This window comes from Arachis hypogaea, chromosome 19 (assembly GCF_003086295.3).
Source record: "Arachis hypogaea cultivar Tifrunner chromosome 19, arahy.Tifrunner.gnm2.J5K5, whole genome shotgun sequence".
In the NCBI taxonomy this organism is placed as follows: Eukaryota; Viridiplantae; Streptophyta; class Magnoliopsida; order Fabales; family Fabaceae; genus Arachis; species Arachis hypogaea.
In genome coordinates this window covers 43,852,185-43,862,836 of record NC_092054.1, presented here as the reverse complement: position 1 = coordinate 43,862,836, position 10,652 = coordinate 43,852,185, and the positions used below count along the sequence as shown (strand labels likewise).

General features: G+C 36.7%; 1 non-coding gene across 1 annotated transcript; it reads left to right on the top strand.

Moving 5' to 3' along the window:
- The first annotated feature begins 3,556 nt into the window (after positions 1 to 3,556).
- On the top strand, positions 3,557 to 3,663 carry LOC112780408 (small nucleolar RNA R71). The gene has a single exon (XR_003191248.1). It is a non-coding gene; the product is annotated as a small nucleolar RNA R71 (small nucleolar RNA).
- Positions 3,664 to 10,652: the final 6,989 nt, after the last annotated feature.

Sequence of the window (10,652 nt, the reverse complement as noted above, 5' to 3'; positions counted from 1 at the left end):
TTTTTGAATCACCTCATTTGGAGCTCTGTAGCTCAAGTTATTCTTGTTGGAAGTATGCCCCCTTCATGCTGTTTGGCGCCAACGTTTGACCTCACGTTTGAGGCAAACGTTGGCTCAAACGTTGCTGCCTCCAGGGATTCCATTTCTCTTGGTATTCCTTAGCCAACGTTTGACCTCACGTTTGAGGCAAACGTTGGCGCAAACGTTGAGCTCCTGGGTGGCTGTGCTGATGAAGCTTCCTTGATTTGGTCATGGGCCACGCTTTTAAAAGCGTGGCCTAAGGCTCCAAAGTGTGCTCCAACTTCAAAGTGTGCCCAAAATTCCTCTTTTCTTCTTTTTAGCTTATTTTGTGCTCTTTTTGCTTCTTTTTCTTCTTATTTCCTACAAAGTTTATCAAATCAAAAGATCAAAGAAATATACCATTTAAGCACCAAAGAATGCAATATTTAAGCACTAATCATAAATTTCTTGTATGAAAAAGCATAGAAAAACATGACATGGTGACATGTCATCACCTAACACTGCCCCAACTGCAAAATCAGATGCATCACACATCAATTCAAATGGTAAGTTCCAATCAGGTGGGGAAATGATAGGAGCAGAGGACAACCTTATTTTCAAATTTTCAAATGCTAGCATGCATGATTCATCGAAGATAAATGGTGTATCAGATATAAGGAGATTGCTTAAGGGCTTGGCTATCTTTGAAAAATCTTTAATAAATCTTCTGTAAAAGCCAGCATGCCCAAAAAAGCTCCTAATTGCCTTGACATCACTAGGTGGAGGCAATTTTTCAATAAGTTCCACTTTAGCCCTGTCCACTTCAATTCCTTGGTTAGAAACTTTATGGCCAAGGACTATGCATCCTATCACCATAAAGTGGCATTTCTCCCAGTTCAAGACCAGATTGGTCTCTTGGCACCTTTTCAATACTAAGGCAAGGTGACTCAGGCAGCTAGTAAAGGAATCTCCGAATACTGAGAAATCATCCATAAAAACTTCAATGAATTTCTCTATCATATCTGAGAAGATAGAAAGCATGCAGCGTTGGAAAGTCGCAGGTGCATTACATAGCCCAAATGGCATGCGCCTGTAGGCAAACACTCCATATGGACAAGTAAATGAAGTTTTCTCTTGGTCTCTGGGATCAACCACTATTTGGTTATATCCTGAATAACCATCAAGAAAACAGTAATATGCATGTCCTGCGAGTCTTTCCAACATCTGATCCATAAATGGGAGGGGGAAATGGTCGTTTCGTGTAGCCTCATTGAGTTTCCGATAGTCTATGCACATCCGCCATCCTGTGACGGTCCTTTGAGGAATTAGTTCGTTCTTCTCATTGGGAACTACAGTGATTCCTCCCTTTTTGGGCACGACATGCACGGGGCTGACCCAGGGGCTATCTGAGATCGGGTAGATTACCCCTCCCTGCCATAACTTCATAACTTCTTTCTGTACCACTTCCTTTATGATTGGGTTCAGCCTCCTTTGGGATTGAATGGATGGTTTGGCATCATCTTCCAGTAATATCTTATGCATGCATATGGCTGAACTTATTCCTTTCAGGTCAGCAAGAGTCCATCCAATGCCATCCTTGTGCTTTCGGAATACTTTGAGTAGTTCATCCTCTTGATCTTGGTTGAGGCACGAGCTTATGATCACTGGGTAACTTTCATTTTCTCCTAAGTATGCATATTTGAGAGTGGGTGGTAGTGCTTTGAGTTCAAGTTTGGGTGCTTCTGACTTTTCGTTCTCTTCTCTTGATGCCCCTTGTATATAAATCTCTGTTGTTGCAACCTCTTCACTAAACGTTGACTCCTCTTCTGTTAACCCTTCAGGTTCTTCTTCTTCAAAACTCTCCTGCACTGCATCTTCAGGTGAGTCCAACCTCATATATTCTCCCAATTGTTCTGGTGGGTAACTCATGGCTTTGAACACATTGAATGTCATCTTTTCATTGTGTAATCTCAGGGTGAGGTCCCCCTTTTGTACATCAATGACAGCTCCAGCAGTGGCCAAGAATGGCCTTCCCAAGATGATGGAAGCCTTAGTTTCCTCCTGTATGTCTAGCACTACAAAGTCTGCTGGGAAGATGAAATCTCCCACTTTCACCAGCAAATTTTCTACTATGCCATGAGGGAACTTGAACGATCTGTCTGCCAGTTGTAGGGCCATCTTTGTTGGTTTAGCCTCTTCAATCTTCATTTTTCTTATCATGGCTAACGACATCAAATTTATGCTGGCTCCTAGGTCATATAGAGCCTTTTCCATTGTGATTTCCCCTATGATACAAGGGATCTGAAAGCTACTCGGATCCTTCAATTTCTGGGGTAGTTTGTGCTGAATGATAGCACTACATTCTTCGGTTAGTATCACAATCTCGTTGTTCTTCCAGCTTCTCTTCTTAGTCATTAGCTCCTTTAAAAACTTGGCGTAGAGTGGCATTTGTTCTATTGCTTCAGCAAAGGATATGTTAATTTGTAGTTTCTTGAAGATTTCCAAAAATCTCAAAAACTGGTTGTCATCCCCCTTTTTCTTCAATTGCTGAGGGTATGGAACTCTTGGGACGTCCAGCTTCGGCATCCCTTCTTCTTTTTGCAAACTCGAAGTGGAAGCTTGAGCTCCATCTTGCTTTTCTCCCTTTTCATTTGAGCCATCTTCTTGTGGTTTCTGGGAGAATTCCTTCAGTTCCTTCCGACTCCTAAGGGTGATAGCTTGACACTCCTCCCTTTTGTGTGAGTCAGTATCACTGCGAAGGTTGTGGCTGGAAATCTGCTTGAATAGGTAGCCAATTTGTGTCTCAAATTTCTTGATGGCAGCATTTTGATTCTGCATATTAGACTGCACTTCCTCTCGGAATACTTTACTGTCTTGGATCTCTTGGCATATGCCTTCAAGCAGGTTCTCAATCCTTGAGAGTCTGTCATCAGATGATGGTAGGTTGGGATTGGAGGTAGAAGGATGAGGAGTGTTATTTTGGTTTTGATATAGATGTGGAGAGATGTTATTATGGTGGTGTTGATATTTTCTCTGTGTGAATTGTTGGTGAGCTGCATTGTTGTTGGGGTTGTGACGTCTCTGATCTTGGCCTTGATCTTGTTGATTACCCCACCCAAAGTTTGGGTGATTCCTCCAACCAGGGTTGTAGGTCTTGGAGTATGGGTCATGATTTTGTCTAGGGGAATTTCCAATGTAGTTGGCTTGCTCCTACTCACTCTCTGCCTCTGCATTCACTCCCTCTTGGGTTGTTGATGAGGTGGTGATTGCTGCTACTTGGTTCCTCTCCATCTTCTTGGTGAGGTTAGCTAATTGCTTGGTAATGAGCTTATTTTGGGCCAACAGAGCATCTACATTGTTTAGCTCCATCACTCCTCTAGTGTTCCCTCTTTCGGAGGCATAGAAGTAGTCATTCTCTGCTACAGTTTCAATGACATCTATGGCCTCCTCAATGGTCTTCTTCTTGTTCAGAGATCCCCCGGATGAGTGGTCTACTGCTTTCTTTGATTCATAAGAAAGGCCTTTATAGAAAATGTGTAGCTGCACCCATTCATTGAACATATCTGGTGGACACCTCCTTGTTAGGTCCTTAAACCTCTCCCATGCTTCATATAGAGTCTCACCATCCTGCTGCCTAAAAGTTTGAACCTCAGCTCTCAGCCTGTTGATTCTTTGAGGAGGATAGAATCTGGCTAAAAATTTGTTCACCACATCTTCCCAGGTTGTCAAAGTCTCCTTAGAGAAGGATTCCAGCCATTTAGATGCCTTATCCTTGAGTGAGAAAGGGAACAAAAGTAGTCTATAGGTGTCAGGATGAACACCATTAGACTTCACAGTATCGCATATCCTCAGGAAGGTGGTTAGATGTTGATTGGGGTCTTCTTGGACGCCTCCTCCGAATGAACAGTTGTTCTGAACAAGGGTGATGAGCTGTGATTTTAGTTCAAAGTTGTTGGCATGTATGGTTGGCTTTTGAATGCTACTCCCACAATTTCCTGGGTTTGGGTTGATGTAGGAGCCTAGAACTCTTCTCTCTTGCCCAACATGATTTGCTAGACCTTCTCTGCCATGGTTGTGAGCCTCTTTTTCATGATGGTTCTCCATATTCTCCTCCATGTCTAGTTCAAAGTACTCTTCCTCTTCCTTAGCACCCACTACTCTTTTTCCTCTTGCTTCCCTCCTTAATCTAAGGAAGGTCCTTTCAGGTTCAGAATCAAAGGAAGTTGAAGCCCCGCTTCTCCTCCCTGTCATACAACCAACAAGGTACAAGCAAGGAAACAGATCCAGAAAGTATTCTATTAGAATTACTGTTAGTGTGAGTGATGCAATATATCAAACAGTTAGTGGGTTAGTGAACTGACTTGTAAATAACTAAAAAAAATAAACAAAAAAGTAGGGGGAAGGGAAGAAATTAACTAAAACTGAAAGTGAATTAACTCAACAGAAATTTAAACCAAACAAAAGAAAAATGCTTAATCTAGTGATCCTCCAACTTAATCATTGTTGATACAAAATCAATCCCCGGCAACGGTGCCATAAACTTGATACGCACAAAACTTGTCTCTCAACAAATTTTCTTCGGCAAGTGTACCGAATTTGTCGTCAAGTAAAAACTCACAATAAAGTGAGGTCGAATCCCACAGAGATTGATTGATCAAGCAACTTTAATTAGAGGAATGTTCTAGTTGAGCGAACCAGAATTTGATTTGAGATTTGCAGAAAATTAAATGGCGGGAAAGTAAATAGCAGAAACAGTAAATGCTAGAAATAAAGAGCTGAATGTAAATGGCGGAAAGTAAATTGCAGAATCTTAAACGGGAATGGGGTAATTGCTCATAAAAGTAAATGGCAGAAATTAAAGAGAATTAGTAAGATCAGAAATGGGGAGTTCATTGGGCTCAGGAGATGTTGCATTCTCCGGATCAAGTTCATTTTCATCTCTTCCTCAATCAATGCATTCATTGATCTCCTTGGCAATCTTAAGTGATCGAATTCCAATTTCTTGGTAATTCAGTCTCTCAAATCTTGATCAATAGCCAATTCCTTGGTCAATTGCTCATGAGAAGAGATGAAGTATGGTCACTGATTATACCACATGCATTTCCCAAATCAAGTGTTGGTAGGATTATAGTCACATATCCATCCAAACCCAATTTGGTCCAGCATGAGAAAGCATTTCTAGCATGATCTCTTCATTCCTCTTTCAAGGTTTAGAAGAGATCCAAGTATGAATAGCTTCTTTTCCAAGATAACTACCCAATTTGGATGAAGATCGAAAGCTTTCTAGTAAAATCAGGAGAAAAGATAGAAGAAGGAGAATGAAAACTAATATTGATCCATCAAATTACAACAGAGCTCCCTAACCCTTTGAAAGGGGTTTAGTTGTTCATAGCTCTGGAAAATGAAAACCAAGATGGAGAATACATGATGAAAGTAAAACTAGAAGTGCAGAGAAAGTAAAATACAAAGAGTAGTTCTATGCCAAAGGCTCCCTAAATTTCCAACTCCCTAACTAATTCAAAGCTACTCCTATATATACTACTCTTCTCATCATCTAGTTGGCTCTTAAAGTCTTGGGTATGAGCCATTGAATCTTGAGTTTGAAGCAGTTATCCTTTTCATTGGGCTTAGCTTTGCTTGCAGAGAGAAAAGGTGAAGTAGGCAGGGACTTTGACTCAGGACATTAGTGGTGTCAACGTTAAGTGAAAGTGTGGGTTCGAGAACGTTAGTGACAATCACCTTTTTCACTAACGTTCCTAACCCAAATATGATCACGTTGACTTCAACGTTAGTGGCACTAACGTGACCACTAACGTTGCCTCTTAGTCCTTCGCACACGTTATTGGGACTTACCTTTCCCAATAACGTGGAGAGTCCTCCCTTGTCCCTACGTTAGAGTCCACGTTAACCTGTCCACGTTAACTAGGTTAACGTGGCTTCTAACGTAGCAGTGCCAATTCTTCGAGAACGTTAGTGACACTTACCTTTGTCACTAACGTTCCAATGTGCCCCTATTTCTCATGTTAAAGTCCACGTTAACTATGTTAACGTGGCTTCTAACGTAGTCATGCTAGCCATCTCCAACGTTAGTGACAAAGGTGAGACTAATGTTGGCTCATCATCTCTTTATCCACGTTAGCTTCCATGTTAACTAAGTTAACGTGGGAGTTAACATTACTCATGGTGGCTCTTGGTGGTTCACCCCAACGTTAGTGACAAAGATAAGTGTCACTAACGTTGGCTATCAATTGCTCTCTCCACGTTAGCTTCCACGTTAACTAAGTTAACGTGGGAGTTAACGTGGCTTATGGAGGCTTGGCCAACGTTAGTGACAATGGTGAATGTCACTAACGTTGGCTTCGCTTTTGCTTCTTAACGTTAGAGTCCACGTTAACTAGGTTAACGTGGCTCTTAACGTGGCCACTTATGAGCTTGGTCCAACGTTAGTGACAAAGGTAAGTGTCACTAACGTTGGCCCCATTTTCTTTCTTTCACGTTAGAGTTCACGTTAACTTAGTTAACGTGACTCTTAACGTGGGTTATGATGGCTTCGAGGGCGTTATTGGCGATTAATTTTCTCATTAACGTTGCAAGCTAGCTCCCATTCCACGTTAGTGGTCACGTTAGTTAGACTAACGTGGCTGCTAACGTGGTTCTTCCTTGCTTCCTTTGTCCTGAAATCAAGCAACAAAGTGCATCAAAGTTCTAGTCCAAGTCATGAGTCATGCATCATCCAATTTGTCATATAATTCATGCAAAATCCTCATGAAATAATGTAAAGTACATAATGTATGCTTAAATCAAGATGTGAGTGAATATCTACCCAAAACTAGCTTATTTTCTAAGAAAATGCATGAAACTACCTTAAAAACAGTAAAAAAAAGGTCAGTGAAACTGGCCAAAATGCCCTGGCATCAGTCATGCGGCCGCGTCGCTGTTGATTCGCGCTTGGCACGCGTCCGCGTCGCCCATGCGATCGCGTGGATGCCAATTTCTTCAGAAACTCCGTTTTGTGCTTTCCTTCCATTTTTGTATGTTTCCTTTCCATCCTTTAAGTCATTCCTACCTTAGAAGATCTGAAACTACTCAACACACTAATCATGGCATCGAATGGAATTAAAGGTGATTAAAATAATTAATTTAAAAGCATAGGAAATATGTTTTTCACATACATCACATAATAAGGAAGGGAAAGTAAAACCATGCAATTAACATGAATAAGTGGGTGAAGGATTGAATAAATCACTCAAACTAAGCACAAAATATATCATAAAATATGGGTTTATCACACCTTCCTTGCATCTCCACCATTGTTGTTATTTTTGGTTGCCATCTCTACTTTTTTGAAAATTTCTGTAAGGTCCTCTCCAAAGTGTTGTGCTTTAGCTTCTCTTAGCTTCCTCTTCAGAGTCCTTTTAGGTTCAGGATCAGCTTCAACAAAAATATTCTTATCCTTGTTCCTGCTCATATGAAAAAGAAGAGAACAGAAAAGAAGAGAAATCCTCTATGTCACATTATAGAGATCCCTTTATGTGAGTATAAGAATAGAAGAATAGAATGAAGAGGGGAGAAGAAGAAGAATTCCAACATAGAGAGGGGGAGAGGGTTCGAATTATGAGTAGAAGAGAAGTGTTAGTAAATAAATAAAATAAAATAAATAGAAGGTGATGAGAGAGAGTATTCGAATTTTAATTAAAAGAAAAGAAAAATATTTTTGTTTTTATCTTAATTATAAGTTAGAATTCGAATTTAGGAAAAGAAATAAAATAAAATTAGAATTTAAAACAATTAGTTAATTAAAAAGAATTTTGAAAAAGTGGGTAATGGTTTTCAAAAATTAGAGAGAGAAAAAAGTAGTTAGGTGGTTTTGAAAAAGATAAGAATTAGTAAACCTTTTTTAAAATCAAAACAAACAAGTCAAGTGGTTAATTGAAAAAGATTTGAAAATCAATTTTGAAAAGATAAGAAGTTAGAAAAAGATTTTAAAATTAAGTTTTGAAAAGATATTATTGCAATTTATTTTGAAAAAGATTTGAAAAAGGAAATTTAAAAAGATTTGATTTTGAAAATTAAAGTTGATGACTTGACTAACAAGAAACTAAAAGATATGATTCTAGAATTAAAAGATTGAACCTTTCTTAAGAGGAAAGTAAAAAACTTGAAACTTTTGAATCAAAGCATTAAATGTTAGCAATATTTTGGAAAATTATGAAATAAAATTAAGAAAAAGATTTTTGAAAAATTTATTTTGAAGAATTTTCGAAAAACAAGAAAGAAAAATGAAAAAGATTTGATTTTTGAAAAAGATTTGAAAAGATAGAATTTTTAAATTGAAATTTTGACTTGACTAACAAGAAACAACTAAATTTTAAAAATTTTTGACTAAGTCAACCCAAAATTTCAAAATTTATGAGTAAAATAAGGGAAAGATATTATTTTTGATTTTTTTGAATTAATGAAGAGAGAGAAAAACAACAAAATGACACAAGACATAAAAATTTAAAAGATCAAAACAACCAATGCATGCAAGAGCACTTTGAATGTCAAGATGAACACCAAGAACACTTTGAAGATCATGATGAACATCAAGAACATATTTTTGAAAATTTTTAAGAAAAGAAAGATATGCAAGACACCAAACTTAGAAATTTTTAAACTTTAGACACTTATAATTCGAAAATGCACAAGAAAAACAAGAAAATACACAAAACAAGAAAAATTTAAGATCAAACAAGGAAAATCATCAAGAACAACTTGAAGATCAAAGAAGAACACAATGCAGGAATTTTTGAAAATTTTAAGAAAATTAAAAGAATGCAATTAACAACAAACTTAAAATTTGACACAAGACTCAAACAAGAAACACAAAATTTTTTGGTTTTTATGATTTTATTAATTTTTTTTGTACTTTTCGAAAACAAAAAATAAAAAGCTTAAACATAAAATAAAATTACCCAATCTAAGCAATAAGATGAACCGTCAGTTGTCCAAACTCGAACAATCCCCGGCAAGAATTTGGCCAAGAAAGTATTGACCAACTTTTCTCAAAAGTTCAGGCTTTCTTTAGGTTGTGAGTCCAACCATATCCTAGCTCTATCTCTTACAGCAAAGGGAAAAAGCATGAGTCTGTAGACCTCAGGATTAACCCTATTGGTCTTGACAATGTCATAGATTTGCAAGAATTCAGCTAAGAACTAATGAGGATCTTCCAATAGAAGTCCATGAAACTTGCAATTTTGCTGCATTAGAGAAACTAATTGAGGCCTAAGCTCAAAGTTGTTTGCTCCAATTGCAGGAATTGAGATGCTTCTTCCATAGAAGTCAGAAGTTGGTGCAGTAAAGTCACCAAGCATCTTTCTTGCATCTCCACCATTGTTGTTATTTTCGGCTGCCATGTCTTCTTCTTTTTCGAAAATTTCTGTAAGGTCCTCTCCTCTCTAGAGTGTTGGGCTTTAGCTTCCTCTTTAGTATTCTTTCAGGTTCAGAATCAGCTTCAACAAGAATGTTCTTATCCTTGCTCCTGCTCATATGAAAAAGAAGAGAACAGAAAAGAAGAGGAATCCTCTATGTCAAAGTATAGAGATTCCTTTATGTGAGTAGAAGAATAGAAGAAATAGAATGAAGAAGGGAGAAGAAGAATTCGAACACAAAGAGAGGGAGAGGGTTTGAATTATAAGAAGAAGAGAAGTGTTAGTAAATAAATAAATAAATAGAAAGAGATGAGAGAGAGAGTATTCGAAAATTAATTCAAAAGAAAAGAAAAATATTTTTGTTTTTTTTTAATTATTAGTTAGAATTCAAATTTAAGAAGAAAAATAAAATAAAATTAGAATTTAAAACAATTATTTAATTAAAAAGGATTTTGAAAAAGTGGTTAGTGATTTTCAAAAATTAGAGAGAGAGAAAAGTAATTAGGTGGTTTTGAAAAAGATAAGAAATAGTAAACTTTTAAAATCAAACAAAAAATCAAGTAGTTAATTGAAAAAAATTTGAAAATCAATTTTGAAAAGATATGATTGAAAATCATTTTGAAAAAGATTTGAAAAGGAAATTAAAAAGATTTGATTTTTGAAATTAAAGTTGATTACTTGACTAACAAGAAACTAAAAGATATGATTCTAGAATTTAAAGATTGATCCTTTCTTAATAGGCAAGTAACAACTTGAAAATTTCTGAATCAAAACATTAATTGTTAGCAATAAATTCGAAAATATGAAGTAGAAATAAGTAAGAAAAAGATATGATTTGAAAGATATGATTGATAAAAGATAAACATGATATGAAAAAAAAGAAGATTGTTTTCAAAATTTAAGAGATATGAAAAAGATATGAGAAAGTTAGATCTGAATTTTTGTTTATGCATCTAAGAAATAAAAGATGATATGAATGAGTTAAAAAGATTTGAAAAGAAATTGGAAATATGAATGAGTTTTTGAAAAGGAATTGAAAAGAATTGAAAAAGAATTGAGAAGAATTTATAAGATTATAAATTTTTGTGAATAGAAATTGAAAAATGAATGTTTGTAATGTTTGGATGCAAAAAATTTTGATTTAAAACATGAATATTCGAAAAAAATTGAATTGGAAACGAAATTACCTCTCCCTTAGCTGTCCTGGAGTTTAACGCCCATCTGGAGGCCATTTTGGGTGTT